At 38.9% G+C, this 21,213-nt stretch overlaps 2 protein-coding genes and 1 pseudogene across 2 annotated transcripts in view; 2 read left to right on the top strand and 1 right to left on the bottom strand.

Moving 5' to 3' along the window:
• Positions 1 to 21,213, top strand: part of LOC127625016 (zinc finger protein 501-like) — a 617,707-nt gene that overhangs the window by 38,957 nt on the left and 557,537 nt on the right. The window lies entirely within an intron of this gene.
• LOC127625017 (zinc finger protein 239-like) overlaps positions 1 to 21,213 on the bottom strand; it is a 165,071-nt gene that overhangs the window by 89,564 nt on the left and 54,294 nt on the right. The gene's annotated exons all lie outside the window — the stretch shown is intronic.
• LOC127625511 (zinc finger protein 721-like) overlaps positions 1 to 21,213 on the top strand; it is a 60,560-nt pseudogene that overhangs the window by 19,031 nt on the left and 20,316 nt on the right.

The following is a 21,213-nucleotide window of genomic DNA, read 5'->3' as shown; positions in this document are numbered from 1 at the left end:
TGGGTTGGGGCACCCCATAAAAAGAAGGAAAGTTATTTCTCTTCTTAAATGTAAGAAATATGATATAGTGTTTCTTCAAGAAACACATCTTTCCCGAAGGAAGCTGAAAAATTGAGAAGATATGGGGTGGGCATTTTATTTTATAGTGCTGGCTCGGGTAAGAGCAGGAGAGTCATAACATTGATAGTAAACATCTACAATTCAAATGTCTCAAACAGATTAAAAATAAATTAGGAAGAGTCATTATTGTTTTAGCTGAAATTCAGGGGAAAACGTTGATTTTGGCTAATATTTACACACCTAATGTTAATGAACAGGGCTGTTTTATAGATCTTGAAGGGATGTTGCAAGCCGCTGGCACCCCTCATGATATAATATTGGGAAAAGACTTTAATCTTTTGATGGATTCAGTCCTTGATCATAGTGAAGCAAAAGCAAGCCCCCTAGAGCAACATTGACGCTTCACAGGATGTGTAAAAATCTTGGTCTTACAGATATTTGGAGACTTTTGAACCCATCTGGTAGGGACTATAAATGTTTTTCATCAGTCCATAAGATTTTATCTAGAATATTTTTTTTTTTATCCAAGTCCCTCATTTCATCTGTTGTGGATTGCTCAATTGGAAACATCTTAGTGAATTTCATATCACACCCTGGTGAGTTTAGAGATATTGCCACCTACAGATAAAAATAAATCATTTAGTTGGTGCTTTAATGTTTCCCTTTTGCAAAATCCTGAATTCCAAATTAATGTGTATATGGAGACCAACTGGTCCTCAGTATCCTCTGTGGGCATGGCTTGGGAGGCACTTAAAGCGGTTCTTAGGGTCGGATCATACAGTATGCCTCATCCATCAAAAAGTCCAAAGCACAAGAACTTGTGGAGTTGGAAGGGAATTTTAAAAGAGCAGAGGCAGAGCTGAAGCGCAGAATGTCATCTAGCAAGAGCGGAGCCAGTTATGTAGGAAGTTACTTTATGGCCTCAGAGAATTGACCCGATTTTGGCTACTTTTGTAAGACAGTCATACTTTGAGTCAGAGAACAAAGCAGGAAAACTTCTGGCTAGATATAAAAAGCAGAGAGAGTATTTTTCTACCATTCCCTCAGGGAAATCTGCTGGTGGTGAAATTTTTACCTCGGCCATTGATATTAATAATGCTTTTAAAGAATTCTATCTTGATCTCTATAGTTCCACGTCTTCGTCTACTGAAGATGATATAAGACATTTTGTGGAACTATTAGATCTCCCTAAACTGTCGGCTGAGCAATAACATTATTTTGATTCTGAGATAAACTTGGAGGAGCTTGGTGAGGTAATTAAGGCCTTGCCTACAAGGCTCCGGGGCCAAATGACTTTGTCACTGAATTGTTTAGATCTTATGCTACCTAACTGGCTCCACACTTGCTAGAAGTTTATACAAAATCATTAAATAATGGAAAGCTTCCGCCAACCATGACACAAGCCCGGATCAGTCTGATTCTTAAAAAGGACAAAGATCCAAGTGGGAGTAAGGGTTACCTTCCAATTTCCCTGATCCAGCTAGATGTTAAAATATTGTCAAACATTTTGGCTAACCGATTATGAAAAGTTATGACATCTCTTCTACTTATAGATCAGATGGGGTTTATTTGGGTCATAGCTCTGCTGATAACATAAGGCATTTCATCAATATCCTGTGGTCAGTGGCGAATGATCAGACTACGGTCTAATAATACACACACACAAAAAAATTACTTTTCACTCGACAGCCCCTCCCTGAGAGTTCCCTTCAAAACGCAATACAATTGCCCAATTTCCTATCAAACAAGTCCCAAAACCCCAGACTTCTACTTGCCACCTCCTCGAAAGCTGGACGCCATGGATTCTTTCAGGTATCAGGCCATTTTGGTGAAAAAAACTGATGCCTTCAATGTGTAAATTGAAGCTTGTTGATCACTCAACTTTCCAGCAAGGCAATAGTACCAAGGATACATCCAAGTTGTACAAAATCTGGTTCAGGGATGGGTCATGGAATGTCCTTGATTGGCCTTTCTGTCCATCATCAAAATCCCATTGGGTTGGCGACATCAATCGAGTGGCCGCGATGCATGCTCCAATCCCCCGGCACCGCATCTAATGTCTAGCGTCACACAATACCCTCCCCGCACCATTCCTTGACCTGTGAAGATGCCAGCAGGTAGAGACCGGTCTCCAGAGGAGAGGCACACTCGGTGATTAAAGGCAATGGCAACTGCTCATTATTGGGTTCAGTTGAACCCTATCACACGAGCCAAACAGGAAAAAGTCACATCGGGCAATTATAATCCATGGGGAGGGGTGTGTCGTTCTCTCATAACTGATGTAATAATATGCGTCTTTAAATCTGATTGCGCAAAAAAAAATGTACTCTCTTGTATAGCTAATATGCATGACAGGAGATTTCTGTATTTAAAAGGTGACTGGATATATTACCTGTAAAGTTGGACTTCCTTTCTGCATCTGTTGACCGTTGGCTGTCTTTGGGTGAACAGGGTGTTTTCTTTTTTTTTTGCACCATTTTGCACTCAGTCAAAATCACTGAGATCACACTTTTTCCCCATTCTGATGGTTGATGTGAACATTATCTGAAGCTCCTGACCCATAACTGCCAGGGCTTAGAAAGTTTAAGAACCCCTGCCTTAACCCTTGTGCGTCAATAAAAAAAAAGTTACTCACAGATCTTTCGAGGACAAAAATGTCCACGTCAACAAACTGCCAAAATAATATTATATATAGTTAATTTTTTCACCAACATCAGGCCTGATCATAACGACCAAATATTCATTCATTTTTTGGGATTTTAACCAATTAAACGCCAGTTTGTTTATATAATGCCACTGTTGTTTTTTTACACACACACACAAATTTCTCAATACATCCATACAAACACACACTTACACACAATTTTAGCTGCATCATTTATTTAATTGGCCTACAGTGCTCTATAATACAGCAAACAGAAAATAGGAAAAAAGCTTGTATTTGCTCCATAGGCTAAACATGAGAAAAAGGGCGCCATCTGGTGGAAAATATTTTAAACAAATAATAGTTATTAGTAATTTTGTAGCAGGGGCTCTGGAATGAAAGCATACTATTATAGAATTCATGATTTTATGCTTTAATGGCACTGGGTTAAATGCATCTTTAGTGTTATTACAAATAGATCTACAAATGTCCCAGATAGCATTAAATGTGAAACCATTTTAATGAGAAATAAAAAATATTTTGTTCAACTTTATATTTGTCTTGCCGTCTGTGTGTTTACATGTTGTCTGTCGTCACTATTAAAGGTCATTCTTCATAATGTGTTTTTAATTTGTTTTGACTTTGATACATGATAATACACTGTGATATTAGTCACATGATAAAGATTTTTCCACTTACTGAAACATTTATCACAATAATTATCCAGCCTATTATAATGAATATAACATTAGCCCTTGTGTACTCTTTATCTAGAGAAAAATTCAAAATTAAAGAAACATTTTGGAAATGTCAATAGAAAATGAGTCAGGTCACTTCAGATGTTCTTGTAAAATGTATTTTAAAGTTCGACAACAGCAGGACTGATCAATCAGATGTTGGTGTTTTAAACACTCCAGTCCAGCAGGAGGCGGAAATTCACTAGAAGTTGTTTCATAAACCGACAGACACCACAAGAAGAAGAAGATCTGATAGTTTGGACGCTCAGTTCTGTAAGTGTTCAGTGTGTTTCACATTATTATTGGCATTTGTATTTAACTTGATGTTTATGATTCTGTGCATGTTGTTTTTGAATCTATTTGGTGTTTTTATGAGTGTAAGAGAAGCGTATAACCGCCTGATGTAGCTTGTTTTGTTACTGGTCACATGCACGAGGTGAGAAAAAAAATAATAACAACAGTTAAGAGCCAGAGAAGTCCAGTGTATCTTTACTGATGGCGTAGTGTTGCCCACAAGCTGCGCATGTGCAAACAGTGTTGCCAGGACCAATCGCTAATCTGTATTGTTTGCTCCTCCTTTGTTCTAATTTAAACAATTTAATTTGACCGTTTACTTTGATTTTTATTCTTATCACTGTCTTTAGGCCGGTGACGATAAATACTTTTGGACGATAGATTGTCCCGAAATAATTGAAATAAACGCTGTTGTTGACATTTTATGCCACTGATATAATGATGATATAATGCAAGTACACCCTGTCATAGATCAATTAACTTTTATTTCTTAAGAATATTCAGACATTGGTCGGGAAGGTCTCTCTCCATCTCCAACTTCAGTTTCTGGTTATGTTTTAAATGAGCCTTTAGGTTAGTTGTAGGGCTGGGTGATATGGCATCAAAAATTTGATCTCAATATTTTTATGATGATGATGATATATTTTGATAATTATGTTTTTGTAATGAAATAGCATGTTTTTCTCAATCAGAGGGACCATCATTTAATCGAAACAACCATTGTAGCCAAGTAAAATTAATATCAGAATCAGCTTTATTGCCAGATATGCTTACACATACAAGGAATTTGTCTTGGTGATAAGATCTTCCACTGCACACTAATACAAAACAGCAACATGACAGAGTAAAATATATATATACACAGTACTGTGCAAAAGTCTTAGGCACATAAGATGTTTCACAAAACATTTGTCTTAAGGTGGTTATTTATATTTTGAGCTTTAGTGTGTCAATAGACTCCCAAACATTGCTTTTGCAAATAGAAAAGATTAGAATAGAAGAACAGGGAGCCCTGCAACAGATGTCATGGCCAGAGACCCCCACTGAACATCGTGTTAGTCTGGGATTACATATAGAGACAGAAGCAATTGAGATATCCTAAAAAGATAGAAGAACTGTGGTGAATTCTCCAAGAAGCTTAGAACATCCGATCTGCCAACAACCAAGAAAACTGTGTCCAGGTGTATCTAGGAGAATTGGGGCTGTATTAAAGGCAAATGTGGTCACACCAAATATTGATTTAGGTTTTTTAAGTTTACTGGACTTTGTATGACATTAATTAATAAATGAAAACTATTTATGGCATTACTTTTGAAGACATCCTCACTATGCAACAATTTTCACAAGTGCCTAAAACTTTTGCACAGTACTGTATATACGTAGTGCAAATACATAATCTGCCCATTAATTATTGCTCAGTGGGGCAGTTTTAACTGTTCATGAGATGGATAGCCTGAGGGAAAAAACTGTTCCTGTGCCTGACGGATCTGGTGCTCAGAGCTCTGAAGCGTCGGCCAGAAGGCAAAAGTTCAAAAAGGGGGGGTTTGTATTCACCTCCGGACCGAGCTCCACCCTCTCTGGAACTACCATAGGCAATGTCACAGGGACCACCTCCCTCCATAATTTCAGGAGGTTGAGGTGGTATATTTGACATGCCCGATGTCCCAATTTGTCCCAATTTCTAGCATCCTCTTGCATGAAGTTACGAATCATATTTTTAAGGGTTTTGTTAAATCGCTCCACCAGGCCATCTGTTTGCGGACTGGTAAACACTGGAGCGAATCGACTTAATACCCAACAATTCATAAAGCTAGCGTATATCCTTGACATAAATGTTGTTCCTTGATCGGTGAGGATATCTTTCAGTATACCCACCCGGGAGATTATTCTGAAGAGTGCCTCGGCAACACTGCGTGCTGAGATGTTGCTCAGAGGCACTGCTTCAGATATCGTGTTGCATAATCCACAAGGACTAATACAAAGCGATGTCTGCGTGCTGACCGCTCTAATGGCCCGACAAGTTCCAATCCAATTCTCTCGAAGGGGATCTCGATTAGCGGAAGGGGACGCAATGGTGCTTTTGGTGTGGCCGGTGCATTCACCAGCTGACATTCACGGCATGTGCACACCACCTGCGAACATCGTCGCCAATGCCCGGCCAATAAAAATGGGCTATTAGTCGGTTCAGTGTTTTCCTCTCCCCTAAGTGACCCGCCATCGGATTATAATGAGCCGCCTGGAACAACATTCACTTTCATTTTTATTATTTCCATATTCAAAGTTAATGGTGACTGAGACTGACTCCATATAATCATAAACATGAAGGCAGGTAAATATTGACAGAATTTTAATTTTGGTTGAACTTTCCCTTTATGAATTCATGTCAATGTTCACCAGTTTAAAGTTGACAAAACGGATCTGTTCTTGTGTATAATCATATAATATTGTTTTAGAGTTTGTTGAATGTCAGTCCATTATAATGATGATGTTTTTGTGTTCAGATGTTCATCATGAGAGAGCAGGTGGATGTGATTCATGCTGGAGAACAGCAGATGCTGCAGACACCAGTGAAGATTGAAGTGAAGCAGGAGATAAAAGAAGAAAACACAACAGAGGAACAACAGAGTGATGAAGATGATGATGAACAGCAGATGCTGCAGACACCAGTGAAGATTGAAGTGAAGCAGGAGGAAATAAAAGAAGAAAACACAGCAGAGAAACAACAGAGTGATGAAGATGATGATTTTATTCCTTCAGGTATGTTTCTTCCTTTAATGTTGTTACATTTTCATGACAATCCTCTGTTATGTCCAAGTTTGAGACATTTTTATCACTCACAGGTTAAACTAAAAAGTTCCCTTCTGTTTTTATTTTAGTTTTAGTGCTCAGTTGTCTTTTAAAAAGGTGCATGTATTGACCCTCATGTTATTCTAAACATGTATGACTTTCATTCTGTGACTAGGGCTGGGCAATATGACTATATATCATGGCGACAATATAAAGTGTCAATCGATAGAGATTTTTCTATCGTGTATATCGCGATATGTAAATATCAGACTAAACATGGGCTGTGGCTCAGTTGGTAGAGCATGTCGGCCACTAATCGCAGGGTTGGTGGTTCGAATCCCGGCCCACACGACTCCACAGGCCGAAGTGTCCTTGGGCAAGACACTGAACCCCAAGTTGCTCCCAATGGCAGGCTAGCACCTTACATAGCAGCTCTGCCACCATTGGTGTATGAATGAATGGGTGAATGAGACACAGTGTAAAGCGATTTGAATACCGTTAAGGCTTAAAAAGGCGCTATTTAAGTGCAGACCATTTACCATTTTACCATTTACTACGCAGGCTTCACTTAATTTTTTTAAGGAACATGAACATGGTTTATATGGACAAATGTTCTTATATCTGTACTTTCTGAACACTTTGGTCAATTTAAGTTGTTTTAAAATGTGCTATAAATAAAACGTCCGCAGCAGCCCAAGCTAACTCAGTGATATTAATCATGCGTTCAGCGCTTAAATAACGTTTCATTTTCTTCTCATCTGACATGTGCATCTGTGTTTCTTGTGAGCGTTGCGTGCGCTTTCTCTCTTCGACTTCACAACAGAGTATTGACCACATGACCACATCTCGCTCTGCAGTATTCTAGTACAAAAAAAACAAACGAAGAACACCATCCCAACTGTGAAGCATGGGGATGGCAACATCGGGTTGTGACCAACCAACCAACCAACCCACTCGCTCACTCACTCACTCACTCATCAAATTTTTCATGCTTTTCTATAACCACCCGCTTCCGTCCACATCTCATGGAAGTACCATCCGCTCTCGCCTTCAACTTGTGGGAGTTCTGCAGGAATGCAGACCGCTAACTGGATTATTCAAAAATAGGCATTACAGTATGGTTAATTACATTTATTTGATTGATTTTCCAAAACAATGTTGTGATGTATAATGTCATATAAAATTACTCGTATTGCAATTTAAGACTTTGGTCATATCGCCCACCCCAAACTGTGACTCCCATTTAATCAAAATGACCAAAATCATGAAGTAAAGCAGTCAGTACTGATGGTGGAAAAAAGCATAAATGATGGACGTTTGTTGTATACTGCCATTCAATTAGGGTTAAATTTGATGATTTAAATTTGACCCTCTTGGATTGATTTTTTTTTTTCAATATATTGTGTTTATTGTAGAGCTGATGGAAGTGAGAGAAGAATGTGAAGAACTGAATGAAGTGGAGGATGAACAGCATGATTTCATAACTGGAGAAAAATCTTCGAGTGGCTCAAAGACAGAAAATAATTTATCTCCTAAAAAGCCTCAAAGAAGAGCAGCCAAGAAATCTTTCACCTGCTCTCAGTTTGGAAAATGTGTCACACGTAAAAGAGATCTTAATAAACACATGAGAGATCACATTGGAGAGAGACCTTTCACGTGCCATCAGTGTGGGAAAGGCTTTAAACGTAAAGAACACCTTAATAACCACACAATAATTCACACAGGAGAGAAGCCTTTCTTGTGTCATCAGTGTGGGAAAAGTTTTGCATATGTACATGATTTCAAGAATCATCTTCGCTGTCACTCTGGAGAAAGACCTTTTGAATGTGATAAGTGTGATAAAACATTTGTTTTGAATTCAGTCCTTAAACAACATTTGAAAACTCACTCAAATGAGAAGCCTTACAAGTGTTCATTTTGTGGAAAGAGTTTTACACGCCTGGACTATTTTAAAGAGCACCAGAAAATGCATACCGGTGTGGGGGCTCATATGTGCTTTGAATGTGGAAAGACCTTTATTACAGCCGGCAACTTGAATCAGCACCAAATAATTCATACTGGAGAGAAACCTTACAAGTGCTCACACTGTGAAAGGAGTTTCACTCGGTCAGAAAACCTGAAAACACACGAGAGAATTCATACTGGAGAGAAACCATTCAAGTGCTCACACTGTGGAAAGAGTTTCACACGGTCACATGACCTGAAAACACACAAGCGAATTCATACCGGAGAGAAACCATACAAGTGCTCACACTGTGAAAAGACTTTCACTCGGTCAGAAAACTTAAAAACACACAAGAGAATTCATACTGGAGAGAAACCCTACAAGTGCTCACACTGTGAAAAGAGTTTCACTCAGTCACAAAACCTGAAAAAACACAAGAAAATTCATACTGGAGAGAAACCATAACACTGCTCTTCACAAGGGAAAAGATTAATCTCAGCAAGTAATCTATATAAACATGTAAAAAGAAAGAGATTTCAGTCCTAAAAAGATTGTTACAGGGAGGACTATACACAGAAATAACATTCTTAAGGATGTCCAGAAATGGTTGCCAGTACACAAAATTTCAAAAGTGAAACGAAAACAATAACAGTAGTTTATGCTACCATTCCTTTATACCCCTGGGTAGGGTTGCACCAGCTGTTCGTAAGGTTTCATGTAAGTTAGGATGTTAAGTTCACACTAAGGACTTAGTAAGTCGGAGCCTAATTTGGTTGCACCACCTGATCTTAAGGCAAGCCTTAACTAGTAGGTCGTAAGCTCCTGGTAAAATAATGTGTAGTCACATAATATGACGTTTACCTGCATTTATCCAATAAGCAGCCTTGAAATGTGTATGCCGAATTGTTAAAAGCCATCAATTTCAGTTTGATCTTGTTACTTTTGATGTTCAAACCTTGTTTGCTCACGTAACTGATAGCTGTAATAAATTATTTCCCCATTGAAATATGATATGTAATAAAACAAGATTTCATTAATGATAAATTGTAAATAACAATATTCAATAACTCTACCTAAAATGAATAAGGGACAATAAATAAAAAAATGCATAAATAGTAGGAGTGGTGGTGGTGTAGTGGTCTGAAGCACTAAACTGATAAGCAGAAGGTTGTTGGTTTGATCCCCACAGCCACCACCATTGTGTCCTTGAGCAAGGCACTTAACTCCAGGTTGCGCCGGGGGGATTGTCCCTGTAATAAGGGCTCTGTAAGTTGCTTTGGATAAAAGCGTCTGCCAAATGTATAAATGTAAATGTAATACAACAGGCTGGAAAAATAGACATTTATTCATTTGATCTATTTTGTATATGTTGAAAATTGACAATGGGCTGCATACACTGTAAAGTGCACTGTTAGATCGGTTTCATGATGAAGTAGTACGTTTTTTTTAAATATTGTTTTCTCCCATAACTGTAAACGAGTGTAAATGGCAACATCATCATATATGTCGGAAGGACTGAAGCCTGTCAACCAAAACATGAGCTCATTGATGTCATTAAGTGAGTCTGCTTTTTTATTCCATCCGTGACTCCTGGTTGGAGGCTTCTATAAATATTTAGTTTATACATAGGGTTACAATAAGTTATACATATGTTTAATGGTGCAATGCTGAAATATTTAGTTGTGCATAAATTGTGACTTAGGGTGTACTCCCACTGGGCAATCTGTACCATGCCCGAGCTTGTTTGACCCCCAAAGTCCAGTTCATTTGACTAGTGTGATCACTCCATAGCATGCCCGGGTTACGGTACACTGTACCGTGCATTGGCCTGCTTGAAGAGGTGGGCTCGGGCATGGTTTAGTTGGCTCAGTACGTGTCCAGTGTGATCCCTAACCATGACCGAGCACGGAATTCGAAACATGACATCAGTGATGCGACTAGGCAAAGGGATCACTTTGGTCTATGGTATAGGTGCAGTGCTTACTGGAAATTTGGGCAGACGAGAGTATAAAGGAGCAACTGGATACAACACACAATAACTATATATTGGTAAAGAGATATTTGGTCTAATTTGCAACTATCTTCTTGCTCGTGGATACCAAAGAACCATTGAGCAATGATGTGACAAGCTGAAGGTACTGAATGGACTCCTTAAATCTGGCAGCTCATTGGATGAAAAAGATAAATTCCAGTGGTACGATGCGGTCAACAATTAGGCATGTGAGAGGGCCATGTTTCACTGCGCTCCAAATGACTCAAAATAAGCCACGAAGTAAGTAACGTTACAATGATGGACTCCAATGTGGAGTCTTTTTGTTTTCTTAAAATAAAAAGTTGGGTTGTATTGACGTATGTGTGCTCAGGCCTTTAACATTATGTGCAATGTGAGTGCAGGTCAGCAGGGGAGTGGGGAGGGGGACAATCGAGCTTGGGCATGGTACAAGGCAACCGGGACTAGTGTGAGTATGCCCTTAGTGCCCATTTACGACACAACTAGGCTAAGTTGTAACTTACGTATAGCTGGTGCAACTGGGCCCTGTTTTGTAGCCCTGTTCCAAATGGGCTGTTTTAGTGTCTGTAGCTGTGTGCTCCCCACACTGGTTTCTAGAAGTGGACTGTGCCTTTTCTGCTAGTGCCATCATGGAGACCCCGGTGACAACAATGCAGGAGAACCTAAACAGTTAAAAAATGATAAATAGAACAGAGAACACACTTAGTCAATCATCTTACTACAGTAAGTACTTACTTTGCATTACAAAGGTTGAGTTATGAAATATGAAAAACATATTTCCGCGGGAAATATGCGGCGGGAGATGCTGAACATGAAGGCAATGCTGATGAAGGTTGTTGCTGACTTTGAGGATTTTGCTGTGGTAGGTCGATCGATCACCATCATGAAGTGGGAGGACATGGAATAACGTCCGTATCGTAGGAGTCCTGGAGAGAGTAGAGGGACAGGTTATTGTGAACTTCCTGGATGGGCCTCTTCCGAATCTGCTCAACAAAGCAGGCCATAAGCTGGAAATCGAGTAAGCTCACAGGGTTCCTGTTCGGCAATCCTTGGAAGTTTCTGAGATCATCTGATAAAGATCTTGTTACACAAGGCGAGGAGTAAAAAAAAAAAAGACTTCCCAGACTTTGCAAACTCGATAAGAGAGAAACATGATCAATATAAGGAATGCAAGAAACATTTACATCAACAAAAAGTCGCTTTTGCACTGATCTTCCCAGGCAAATTGAGAAAAGATAGATTGAGAAAGGATGGCCATAAAACATTCACAGCAAGCAATGTCCTTCATAAAGTCAATGGAGTAAGTCATCTTGTTGTACTCAAATTGTAGCCGGTTGGACCGGGTCGCTGAACATTATGTTTTACTGTTTAAGGAATCTGCTTTTTTGTGCTGGTTCTGCCTAGTGGCTGGAGTTTATTTTGTGGAGTAACACACCTTCAGAACAGTTTTATGGATGAATCTACACGCTCTTTGTGCTTGGTCCACCTAATGGCTGGAGTTTGTTTTGTAGAGTAACACACCTTCAGGACAGTTTTATGGACGAATCAACATGCTCTTTGTGCTTAGTCCGCCTATCGGCTGGAGTTTATTTTGTGGAGTATTTCTTGCAAAGTCATTGCAGTAATTTGCTTGCACTCATGTTGCAGCCGAGTGGAGCAGCTCACTGAACATTCGCTTGACTGTTTGAGGAATCTGCATGCTTTGTTTTTTTGTGTTGGTCCGGCTGGAGTATATTTTGCAGAATAACACACCTTCAGGACAGATTTATGGAAAAAAATGGGTCCTTGTTTTGTTCTGGGGGATATTCGGATTTTTATGGTTGCACCAATGTTGGAATGTGGTCATTATAATCTTGTTTTTGACACACAATCAATTTTTTTCTTAGACGTAAAAATGTCAAATGTTAATATGAGTGGATTGTCTCTCTCCATGTGGAAAGTGAATGGTTTTGGGCACCTTAAGCATAAGAAATATGATATAGTGTTTCTTCAAGAAACACACCTTTCTCCGCAGGAAGCTGAAAAATTTGGAAAGATATGGGGTGGGCATTTTATTTATTGTGCTGGCTCGGGTAAGAGCAGGGGAGTCATTACGCTGATAAGTAAACATCTACAATTCAAATGTCTCAAACAGAGTAAAGATAAATTAGGAAGAGTCATTATTGTTTTAGCTGAAATTCAGGGACAAAGTCTTATTTTGGCTAATATTTATGCACCTAACGTTGATGATTAGGGCTTTTTTATAGATCTTGAAGGGATGTTGCAAGCCACTGGCACCCCCTCATGATATAATATTTGGAGAAGACTTTAATCTATTGATGGACTCAGTCCTAGATCATAGTGAAGCAAAAGTGTGCAAGCCCCCTAGAGAAACATTGACGCTCCACAGGATGTGTAAAAATCTTGGTCTTATAGATATTTGGAGACTTTTGAACCCATCTGGGAGGGACTAAACATTTTATTCATCAGTCCATAAGATTTACTCTATAATAGATTTTTTTTTATATATATATATCGAAGTCCCTCATTTCAACTGTTGTTAATTGCTCAATTAGAAACATTTTAGTCTTCGATCACGCCCTGGTGTGTTTAAGAGGTGTTGCCACATAGGGAGAAAAGGAAATCATATAGTTGGTGCTTTAATGTATACCTTTTGCAAAATCGTGGGCGTGGCTTGGGAGGCACTTAAGGTGGTTCTTAGGGACCGGATCATACATGGCCTCAGAGAATTGACCCAATTGAAAAACAGATATAACATTATTTTGTCATGGAGGGTGGACTTTTGGCTATTCAAGGCAATACAGTCATACTTTGAGTTGGGGTACAAAGCAGGGAAGCTTTTGGCTAGATATATAAAATCTTTTTCTACCTTTCCCTCAGTGAAACCCACTGGTGATCAAATATTTACCTCGGCCATTGATATTAATAATGCTTTAAAGAATTCTATCTTGATCTCTATAGTTCCACACCTTCGTCTACTGATGAGGGTATTAGAAACTTTGTCGAACCATTAGAACTTCCTAAACTGACAACTGAGCAAAACAATGCTCTTGATTCTGAGATAACCTTGGAGGAGATTGGTGAGGTAATTAAGGCCTTGCCTACAGGCAAGGCTCTGTGACCAGACAGCTTTGCCGCTGAATGTTTTAGATCTTATGCTACAGAACTGGCTCCACTATTGCTAGAATTTAAACTGAATCATCAAAGAATGGAAACCTTCCGCCAACCATGACACAAGCCCAGATCTGTCTGATTCTTAAAAAGGACAAAGATCCAAGCCAGTGTAAGAGTTATATTTCCCTGATCTAGCTAGATCTTAAAATATTATTAAAATAATTGGCTAACCGATTAAGTAAAGTTATGACATCTATTATACATATAGATCAGGTGGGGTTTACTTGGGCCGCAACTATTCTGAAAACATTAAGTGTTTTATTAATGTCATGTGGGCTGTGGCGAATGATCAGACTCCGGTCACTGCCATCTTGCTTTATGCTGAAAAGGCATTTGATATGGTAGAATGTGATTATCTTATTAAGATTTTGGAAATGTACAGGTTTGGGAATACTTTTATTGGGTGGATTAAATAACTTTATAGACACCCGGTAGTGACGGTTCAAACGAATGGATTAATTTCAGATGATTTTATTCTGGATAGGGGCACCCAGCAGTGTTGCACTCTTTCCCCCTTATTGTTCTGTCTTGCCCTGGAACCATTAGCAGCTGCGATAAGAAAGGAGGATGATATTCCAGGGGTGGTGGAGGGAGGTGTGGTGCATAAACTTTTGCTTTAAACAGATTATATTTTAGTATTTGTCTCTGACCCTACTAGATTTATGCCTTGCCTCCACAGAACTATTAATTCATTTTCTAAATTCTCAGGATACAGTCTGAATGGTCTAAATCCGAAGCTTTGTCTCTGACAGCATACTGCCCTGTAACGGCTTTTCAGCTGGGCGCCTTCCAGTGGCCTAAACAGGGCATAAGTATTTGGGTATTTTATTCCCAGCAAATTTGTCTGATTTAGTTAGCTAGTTAATTTTTACCCTTTAATAAAAAGGATTTTGAGCGATGTGGGCAAGTGAGCTTCATTTCATTTTATCTATGACTGGGAAGGTTAATGCTATGAAAATTAATAGTCCCCCTCTCTTATTTTTAGCAATTTGATAGCATAATCTTTCTTTTGGAATGGTAAATGTCCCAGATAACACTTCAGAAAGTTACATAGGCCAATTGACCATGGTGGGCTAGTCCTACCCAAGATTTTGTTTTATTGTTATGCATTCGGTCTCAGACATTTGGCTCATTGGTTGCTTCCACCTGAGAGAGCCCCATACTGGTTTTGTATTTAACCGGAAGTTCTATTTTGTCATTGTAAAGCCTTTCTGTCAAACCAGAGAGAAGTTAAGTTACACCCCGTTATCTCGCATTTGCAGTGTGTCACGTGTTTATTTCAGAATTTTTTTTAAACATTACTTTGTGCATATGGCTAAACCCAAAATGTTGTATTAAAAAGTCCTCTTTCTGCTGGACAGAGTGGATTGTGAGGGAGGTTAATACACTTAGTGAGCTATATGAGAGTGGAGTGTTGAGATCCTTTGAAAATATGGTTCAATATTTTTGGATTCCCTGGTCTCAATTCTTCAGGTATTTACAGCTGCTCCACCTGCTCTGTACTATTTTTGGGAGTAGCATACACCCCCCTAGAGTGGCAGATACTCTGGAATTGGTGATTACTGCTTTTGGAAAAGGTCATGAGGCATCAGTGTTTTACTCCCTGCTAATTCAGAATCTGGGGACGAAGCTTCAACTTCACTCGAGATTATGGGAGAAAGATTTAAACTTGGTATTGGAGGAGGGAGTGTGGGCTAGAAATCAATAAAATGTCAAGTCTACATCTAGAGATGCAAGGATGCACTTTATGCAATTTAAGATTTTACATCGATTCCATTGGACCTCTTCTAGATTGTGTAGGCTTGATCTTGGGGAATCATATGCCCACCTGCTGGCGATGCCAGTCAGAGGATGTTTTTTGGTGGTGTGTTAAGATCCAAGTGTTTTGGTTGAAGGTTCAGCGTTTTGTGTGTAACGTATTGGGCACTCTGGTTTCATTTTGCCCCTGACTGTATTTTGGGCGATGGAGCAGTCATTAGTGTAGAGGATAAATACGTAAAAATATGGGTCCTGGCCGGTGTTGTGATCACGGACGAGTCATTCTTGGGGAATGGAGGTCAGCTGGAGCGCCCTCGTTTCAGGAGTGGTGCACGGGAATAGGCAGGGTAACGCATTTGAGGGAATGTCATATAGAGGGCTAGGAAATTTGGATTTGTTTAATGGGAAGCGGGCAACTGTTTGGCCTTTTTGGAAGGCTCTCTGGGAGGGGCAGTGGAGAGATTTTGTGTAGTATTATATGTGTGTGTGATTTTATTTGTATTTATTTATTTTATTTATTTATGTTTTGATTTGTGTGTATACTATTGCTTTGACCACAGGGATTTTTGTTGAAGGTGGGGTTGGGGATTGGGAGGGGGAAAGGGAATTATGGGTGTTAAAGTGGATTCTGTGTACATATGTTTTTCTTTTCTGTTCATTTATGTGAATAAATAAAAAGTGTTAATTAGAAAAAACATCTGTAATGATTCCATGAACGTCGGAGCTGCTTTTAACCAAGGCGAACACACCTACAGTATGCAAGTTTACCTGGAGTTTAACTACTGTTGTGTTTTACTTCTGTTGTCCTGCATTTAAAAACACTCTTTTGGATAGCTAAATGAATGTTCCAGGTTCAATAAAAGTTAAGCTCAATTGACAGCGTTTGAAGAGAAACCTAGACTTTAAAATCTAGTAACAGAGCACTGACATGGAGAAAAATCATAGTGTATGTGAAAAGATCTTGATTTAATTACATTTAATGTAAACAGCGGTTAATGATGATAAAGTATGTTGATGGTAACCAGGCTGTGCTTGCAGTTGAGACATGCGGATCTCTAGCACAGAGAAATCCACCTGAATGAGCACAAAATAATGAACTCTCTGTGGAGGTGAGGGCGTGGACGAGCACCTGTCTGGGGAGAGAGAAAGCGATGATTTATCACTGAACCTCAACACTGGAGCCCCGCATGGCTGTGTTCTCAGCCCACTCCTGTATTCCCTATACACACATGACTGTGTGGCAACACATAGCTCTAATGCCATCATTAAGTTTGCTGATGATACGACGGTGGTAGGTCTGATCACTGACAATGATGAAAGAGCCTACAGAGAGGAGGTGCACACTCTGACACGCTGGTGTCAAGAGCACAACCTCTCCCACAACGTCAGTAAAACCAAGGAGCTTGTTGTGGACTTCAGGAGGAAAGACGGAGAACACAGCCCCATCACCATCAATGGAGCACCGGTGGAGAGAGTCAGCAGCTTCAAGTTCCTCTGTGTCCACATTACTGAGGAACTCACATGGTCCGTCCACACTGAGGCCGTTGTGAAGAAGGCTCACCAGCGCCTCTTCTTCCTGAGACGGCTGAGGAAGTTTGGAATGAACCAGCACATCCTCACACGGTTCTACACCAGCACTGTAGAGAGCATCCTGACTGGCTGCATCACCGCCTGCTACGGCAATAGCACCGCCCACAACTGCAAAGCCCTGCAAAGGGTGGTGCGAACTGCCAGAAACATCATCGGAGGTGAGCTTCCCTCCCTCCATGACATATATACCAGGCAGTTTGTGAAAGCTCGGAGGATCAGAGACTCCAGCCACCCGAGTCATGGGCTGTTGGCACTGCTACCATCAGGCAGGCGGTATCGCAGCATCAGGACCCGCACCAGCCGACTACATGACAGCTTCTTCCCCCGAGCAGTCAGACTATTGAACACCTGATCTCTCATGATCAATAATCAGCACTGCACTTTATTAATCTTATTATCTCACACTGGATTACAGACTACTGGACACTGTTATTTCACTCGGAACTGCACACAAGGACTTGCACTTGTGTATATGGTGTATAAGTCACAATACAGTGATTTTAATTGAACGTGAACAGAACTGTCTTTTTCTCGATCAATAATTACAAGGACTGGTAAGAGACTAATTAAATTATATATTTTTTCCGATTTCCAATGTATTATGAAGGCTTGTCTTGAAATATGATGTTTCACTGTATTTATATTTGACTTCGGTATTATGATATGGAGTTAATGGAAGTTAATGTGTTTAAAAACGGAAGATGCTATGATACAAGATTAATGATTGCTGTGATATGAGATTACTGATGTTATGGGATTACAGTGACGTCTGTTAATCATGTACATGAGTCATGTATGTAAAGCTGTTCCAGCAGCATCATGACTGCACGTGGCCTAATGTCTCTTATTTTATTCGTATTAAATGACCCTATCTTTTGTAATGTTGGTGCTTGACAGGCTCCTTTTTAACTAATTTGTATGAAAATGTGCAACAAGGATAAAGTTAGCTTTTTGTGTTCACCATAGGAGAGAAAGTCATACAGGTTTGGAACAACATGACGGTGAGTAATTGATGACTATTTTCATTTTTGGTTGAACTTTTCTACTAAATGTGTTTTCCAGATGCTGTCGAATGTGTTCTGCTAAACTGTGAAGTGCATGAAAGATTCCAAAAATTTATGTCAATGTAAATATAAAACATGTCACTTCATTTTCCTGTAAAATGTTGTAAAAGAGTTTAAAGTATTTAATGTATTTTAAAGTTAGACAGCAGGACTGATTAATCAGATGTGGGTGTTTTATTCACTCCAGTCCAGCAGGAGGCGGAAATTCACTGGAAGTTGTTTCATACACCGACAGAAAACACCAGAAGAAGAAGAAAGAACTCCGACACCCCAAATAGTGCACTATATAGTGAATAGAGGACGAATTCAAACACAGCTACAGTTCGGTACGTGTTCAATGTGTTTGACCTTATTTGATAGATTTATATTTATTTAGATTTATATGTTGTTTTTCTCTCTTTGGCGTTTTAATGACTGTAAAATAAGCTTTATATCGACCCGTGTCGCTTGTTTTGTGACGCACGCTTTAAAATATTACGTTTCAGGGAATCAAGAAGAAATATGCAAGAGATGAACAAAACAACTAAAACAATTCAGAACAGGTTTATTTACACAATTTAACACATTTGCTAAATATTTTACTCGAGTAAATGGTGACTTGTTAATATTTTCCCGTCCTTGTGATTGGAAGATACACGAGACAATTTTATTTTTGAATTTAAAACCGTTTACCCTGCACAGAAATAGACATTGCGCATGCGCATCACATGGATCAGTAACAGACGGCAGCACACACAAAAAAAAATCAACATTTATTCGTCGTTTGATAAAGTGGTTTGCCGGTCAAACGTTAAACATCACATTCGACATTTTTTGTGGTTTTAGATTTTAAAAACGTTCACCTTGTATAACTGTGTAATGAAATGCCTTGTTTGTTAAATTTACGCATGAGTAGTTCTGAGGTAATTTTATATTTACACTTTCTCCTAGTAGGTTATAATTAGTTCAATTTAGTTACCCAGTTTGTGAGGATATTTAAACATAGAAGTTGTTGGTTTTTAATCTTAACTAGAGGTCTTCACAGGTCGGGACTGATTTTAGTGATCGTGGGTAACTTTAACTAAATGTGCTTTTACCGAATGGACCAGAAAAGACCCGAATTCTTTTAAAATATGCCAACTTTCCATTATTCGTATCAATATTTTATTATTTAAAACAAATACAAATTAAATAATATTACTTTTTCTCTGTTCTAGACAATCTGTGTTCCTACATGCAGTTTACCAGTTCTATAAATTTAGATGAGTAAATGGGATTTTATAAAACAAAAGAAAAAAGGTGCAAACATTTGGTTTATATAATATTGTTTCACCCAACTAAAATCAATGTTTGGCCAAGAATCGAACATCCACCCTGGTTATCTGCAGATAAGGTGGTACTTAACACACAACTATATTAATATAATGTAACGATAAACATACTAGCGACAGTGCCGTTACGAAAATACATTTAGTTTGTTGGAACTGTTAGATTCCTGAGGGAACCAGGCAGTAATAAGCCTTAAAGACTGAGAGCCATTAACAGGATTCTTCAAAAATGCCTTTAGTCCACACACTGTGACAATGGAATCCTGGAACAATGGTGCCGAAATGTCTGACTTAACATCAATGAATGTGTATCTGCTTAGTTTCAGCTGCTGCAGAACAAAGCAGGACTTGTGATTTTGACACCAACCTGCAATTCACCTTCCCCAGGGTAAAAAAAACAAGAAAAACTTCTCTATGAATGAAATAGAAGATAATGAGGCCCATCTGCTTCATGACACCACACTTAAGGAACAAAAGGGCAATTCACCACCCTTGGAAACAGACTGATATTTTGAATTGCACCCATTGGTTCCTTGGACTGACGTCTCCATTATTTCACACTCCAATTGTGTTCAGGGTCAATATTTAAATGCTATGATGCATCAGATTACAATTAAAATTGAATGTTAATCATGTACATAAATCACGTATGTAAAGATGTTCCCGTCTTTTGTTTTATTTGTAACAACCTTTTCTTTTGTAATTTTGGTGCTTGACGGGCTCCTTTTTAACTAATTTTTATGAAAATGTGCAACAATGATAAAGTTAGCTGTTTGTGTTTAACAGGGTCAATATTTAAATGCTAGAATGCATCCGATTACCCCACACAGTGTTTATTCTTGCTATAGGCATGTAAATGTGTTATCATGACCTTCAATCATCGATTATTCATGTTTCTGTAGTTAGCAAGCTAGCTACTATATTTATACCATATCAGAAATAGTTATTTTGTTTAACAGATCTGTTCTTGTGTATAATCATATAATTTTGTTTTAGAGTTTGATGAATGTCAGTCCATTATAATGATGATGTTTTTGTGTTCAGATGTTCATCATGAGAGAGCAGGTGGATGTGATTCATGCTGGAGAACAGCAGATGCTGCAGACACCAGTGAAGATTGAAGTGAAGCAGGAGATAAAAGAAGAAAACACAACAGAACAACAACAGACTGATGAAGATGATGATGATGAACAGCAGATGCTGCAGACACCAGTGAAGATTGAAGTGAAGCAGGAGATAAAAGAAGAAAACACAACAGAAGAACAACAGACTGATGAAGATGATGATGATGAACAGCAGATGCTGCAGACACCAGTGAAGATTGAAGTGAAGCAGGAGATAAAAGAAGAAAACACAACAGAAGAACAACAGAGTGATGAAGATGATGATGATGATGAACAGCAGATGCTGCAGACATCAGTGAAGATGTGTTCAGTGAAGCTGCTGGACTGCAGGAACCTGATGAAGATGAGAGGAGAAACCACAGCGGAGGAACAACAGAGTGATGATGATGATTTTATTTCCTCAGGTATGTTTCTTCCTTTAATGCTGTTTTATATTTTCATGACAATTGACAGTCATGTCAGAATCTGATACTAAAGGATTTTGTCACTTATATATATAAAATACACACACACCATTTTTATGCATGACCCAAGCAATTGTTTAAAGACAGGTTGTTTTAATTGACTATATCACAATTCCATTTGGTCAGAAGTTTACAAACACCAAGTTAACTGTGCCTTATGCAGCTTGGAAAATGATGCCAAGCCTTTAGACAGTTAGCTTCTTATAAAAGGTGTATTGAACTGGAGGTGTACCTGTGGATGTATTTTAAGGCCT

This window comes from Xyrauchen texanus, chromosome 31 (assembly GCF_025860055.1).
Source record: "Xyrauchen texanus isolate HMW12.3.18 chromosome 31, RBS_HiC_50CHRs, whole genome shotgun sequence".
Taxonomy (NCBI): domain Eukaryota; kingdom Metazoa; phylum Chordata; class Actinopteri; order Cypriniformes; family Catostomidae; genus Xyrauchen; species Xyrauchen texanus.
This window is presented reverse-complemented; position numbering and strand designations above follow the sequence as displayed.